Raw genomic sequence first — 4,744 nt, 5'->3', positions numbered from 1 at the left:
GGATGTCAATGGAAATGCAACGTATATAGTAGGTCCTGAGAAGACTTCACAGATATGTGACATGAAAATATGTTTCCTCCCAACTTCATGCTTGCCAGAACTTTATTTTTAAATAACAGAAGTCTTGCAAGGAAATGTGACAGGCTGGTACTATTTAAAAGGTCAGGGTTATTAAAAAAAAAAATATATATATATATATATATATATATATATATGCATTCCTACATGAGACATATACCCTAAAGAAGGACTGCCTTCTAACACAGATTTTATTTTTGTGTTTTTACTTGGCATAACAGAGAAGTCAACAACCTATTCTATAGATGCCATCCATTTTTGGTTGACCTTAATTTTCTGAATGACTGCTTTTCTTCAAATATTTTAAGACATGACTAAATTTCATTTAGTAAGAAACATTTAGGTTAGTTTGTAAACAAGAAATCAGACATTCTGAATCCAAACATGGAATTACATTTCAATAATGCTTAATTTATTTTGTATTTTAGCAAACTGATTTGTAATTGTATTAATGCTCCCAGGGTAAACTCCATGGTTAATATGGCCCTTTAAAGGTCAACAACATGTAAGGCCATATTTATTTAACTTCTACTTTATTCTAATATTTCATAAAACAATGTTGTATTAGTCTGTTCTCATGCTGCAGATAAAGACATAGCTAAGACTGAGTAATTTAGAAAGGAAAGAGATTAATTGACTCATAGTTTCACATGGCTGGGGAAGCCTCACAATCATGGAGGAAGGCGAATGAAGAGAAAGTGACATCTTACATGTAGGCAGGCAAGAGAGCGCATGTGAGTCTCACAGATCTCATGAGACTTATTCACTATTATGAGAACAGCACTGAAAAGACCCACCCCCATGGTTCAGTTACCTGCCACCAGGTACCTCCCATGACATGTGGGAATTATGGGAGATACAATTCAAGATTTGGGTAGAGACACAGCCAAATCTTATCAAATGGCATGGGATTTATTATAAAGGTAAGTTCTCAGTCATTAATAATGAAAAACTGGTTACATATTTTAAAAATATAACTTAAAAAACAGAATTTATGATAGATTTACATTTCGATTGATAAAGTTTACTTCATTTGTGACAAAATTAGTATATCCCAAATTGGTCTAATTATAAACATTACTGGAATACAATACTTGTTAAAAATATGAACTCTTCACTTGAACCTGGGAGGCAGAGGTTGCAGTGAGCTGAGATCGCACCATTGCACTCTAGCCTGGGCAACAAGAGCAAAACTCAGTCTCAAATGTGTGTGTGTGTATATATATATACACACACACACACACACATTTGATATATATAGTGGGTCTGGAGCTCAGGTTTAATAATATCCTCACATGATTCTTAGGACTTAGCAGGGATAGGAAACACTAGACCAGAGCTGGTTCTCAACTTCTGGGATACATTTAATTAGTTATCTGGGTAAGTTTTCAAATAATGTCAATGCCCAGTCCTCCTCAAAGACCAATTAACAAAGGCTCTCTGGGACCTGGGCATTGAAATAATAAAGTACAAATTCCAGGTCAGGCACAGTGGCTCAGGCCTGTAGTCTCAGCACTTTGGGAGGCTGAGGCGGGAGGATCACCTGAAGTCAGGAGTTCAAGACTAGCCTGGCCAACATGGTGAAAATTAGCTGGGCGTGGTGGCGTGTGCCTGTCATCCCAGCTATTCAGGAGGCTGAGACAGGAGAACTGCTTGAACCCGGGAGGTGGAGATTGCAGTGAGCTGAGATCGTGCCATTGCACTCCAGCCTGGACACCAAAGAGTGAAACTCCGTCTCAGAAAAAAAAGAAAAAAGAAAAAATTCCACCTCTGCAGACTATGTTATTTCACATTACACACTGATAAGAAATAGATTAAATTATTATGTGAAAGATTCTGTGAATGATAGTTGGGATGCCAGCTAAAATGATAGCTAAAATGCCAGCTCCATGAGGGCAGGAAACATCTGCGTCTGGTCAACTCTGTTCCCTTAGCCCTGGGCACAGTGCCTTCCACACATATTACAGATGCACAGTTACTATTTATTGAGAAACTAGTTTCTGTTGGCTAAAATTTTAATTGGCTTCAAATGTTGAGCTCTTGCACACATGAACTTTAACAACTGTACATGAAATACAGTCTAACAATGGTTAAAATTAATACATATGTGATGGTAGAGATGAGTGATAGCTGGCGAAGCCAGAGGGGCGAGCCAGAGAGGGCTTTCCTCAAGAAGCTCAGAATAAATGTCCATCTGAGAAACCATTGCTGAATATCTTTGATCAGCAGCACATGTAGTAATCACCTTGATGAGCAACCATCTCCACTCCCTCGGGATTGTACAGGATTGCAGCCAGGCTTTGAGGAACAGGACAGCAGAATCCTCTACCTCCACTTCCCACCCATCCATTTTGCACCTGGTCCTTGTCACAGCTCACACTTATTTGAGTTAATTTTGGCTCAACTCCTCCTGCCCACATGTACCTCCTCTTCTGTTTGTCAGCCGTAGCCAGTATGAGTTTGGCATTCTGAAACTGTCCTGTTATTGTGTGACCACAGTAGCACCTAATATGGTGCCAACCACACAGTCGTGGCCAACTAATACTTGGCAATGATGAATATAATAGACAAAGAAGATGACCGGGAAAATATCATCCTTTGATAAATAGCAAAGGAAAAGGTAGTGATAGAGGACAAAGAAATGGCAGAAACTTTTTATGTAGTTTTCATTTCTGCCTTTTATAGAAATGGTCAGGTGTGAACACTTGGCTAGAACAAACCTCAGCTGCGAGAGGAGATAGGATGGCCAACTAGGACAGGCAAAGAGGTAATTAAAGAGTACCTGGAATATCTGTGTAGAGTGGAACTAGCAGAGCCAGATGACTAGCAGTGCAATGAGTGGAAAGAGAATTGGATGAATCTTCAGAACACTCAGGCTCCATCTCAACTCACCTTACTTACTAATCGAGTGACCTTTGGAAAGGGAGGCCTCTGAACTTTGCCCTGCAGAACAGGAATAATATTACCTTCTTTATGGGACTGTTCTACAGAGAAAATGAAGTAAATCATGAAGTACTATTTGGACCTAGGGAATATTTAACAGTTGCAGATGTCACTGTACAGCTGCCAGTCTTTGGTTTTGAGAAATCATGAAGGACAATTCTCTGCAAGATAGCAAGCGGAGTATCAGCTTACACTGACACCTGGGAAGCTAGCGGAAAAAAATCATTAAGCGATTAATTAGCAACGATTTAAAAGAACCAAGAAGTTGGAAAGCAACCCATATGACTTTAAGATCAAATGGTACCTTTCCAATTTTATTGCTCTCTCTAATTGAGGAGCAGCCCAAAATATAAGGAAATCATGCAGGTGGAATTCTGCGATTGTCAAACTATCAATGCAAGCTAAGTTGTTCAAAACTCTAAGGATCATCTATTTATTTTTGGCATGATAGATGTGATTATATTCATTAACAGGTAATATGCTGTCTTGTGTGCCTTGTATTAGAGAATGGCAATGGGGTAAGCAATCAGTTCAAGGATTTAATGAAAGGTTGTTCAGTTTACCAGGATTTCAAAAGAATTGACTCTTGTAGTTGACTACACCACAGACTCTGAAATGGTGTTATTCAATAACATTATCAAAAGCAAAAGAAATCAAGCTATTCGTAATTAGTTTTCCATGACAGAGTTGGAATGGCTGTGTCATTGTTTTACAAAATGTCAAAGTGCAGCAGAAGGAGAAGAAATCTTTCGTGTCTGGTGATTATTCATAGATCTGAGTGCCCTGAGAGCAGTATTTCTCCAAAAGGTTGCCTGCTAATCACCAATAGCTGACTCATCTGTAGAACTTGTTCAAAATGCAAGCCCCTAAGCCCCTTGGCAGGGTTATTGAATGAAAGCTCTGGGGTGAAGCTCAGAATGTGAATTTTATCAAACACCGTGGAATATTCTAATGCTCATGGAAATTTGAGATCTGCAGAGAAAAATGATATTATTCAATATGTAATAAGCATTTTTAATATGAGTATGGCACAAAGAATTGAGAATATCAATACTCAGATGAATCTAAAAATAAGTGGATTATAGAAAACTTTAGAAAACTGAAATACATATCAGTGATTTTGAAACATTTGGAAGTGAGTTATTAAAAAAAAATAAATTTCAGTGGTGAAAGCAAGAGATATATACTCTGTGTGTCAAAATTAGCCATTTTCTTGGACGGGGACTTTCCAGGTTACCTCCTCAGAGGATCTTCACTCCTTCTAGTTTTTTTGTTTTGTTTTGTTTTATCTTGTTTCCTCCAGGTAGAGAATACCATTTTAAAAATACCGATTCCCAGGCCCATACCAGAGTAGTTTAATCAGAATTTCTGCAGGTAGGGTTTAAGCACTGGGATTTTTTAAGGATTGAGAACCACCATGTAGGTAAGTGGAGGTCAGGTATGGGATGTGGCAAGGAGAGAGAGATTAACATGCTTTCTTACTCAAGTATGCTTGATTACAAAAACGGAACTCGAAAATAAGTTTCAACAAGCAAACCAGGGTTAGCAATGTTACTAACCACTTTCCGGGAGCCAAACTGATTTTCTATTTACAATATGCTTGCGTACAACTGAACCCTTCCTATTCAGCTTAATTGACCTTGCCAAGTTTAAGGTTTTCATCTTGAATGGTTACAATTTGAGAAGTCCTGACGCTGGCATTCGAATTTTTTTTTTTTTAGAC

This window comes from Aotus nancymaae, unplaced genomic scaffold, assembly GCF_030222135.1.
Source record: "Aotus nancymaae isolate 86718 unplaced genomic scaffold, 86718_ANA_hifiasm-v0.15.2.pri h1tg000008l, whole genome shotgun sequence".
NCBI lineage: Eukaryota > Metazoa > Chordata > Mammalia > Primates > Aotidae > Aotus > Aotus nancymaae.
The sequence above is the reverse complement of the archived record's forward strand: the minus strand, read 5'-3'. Positions refer to the sequence as shown.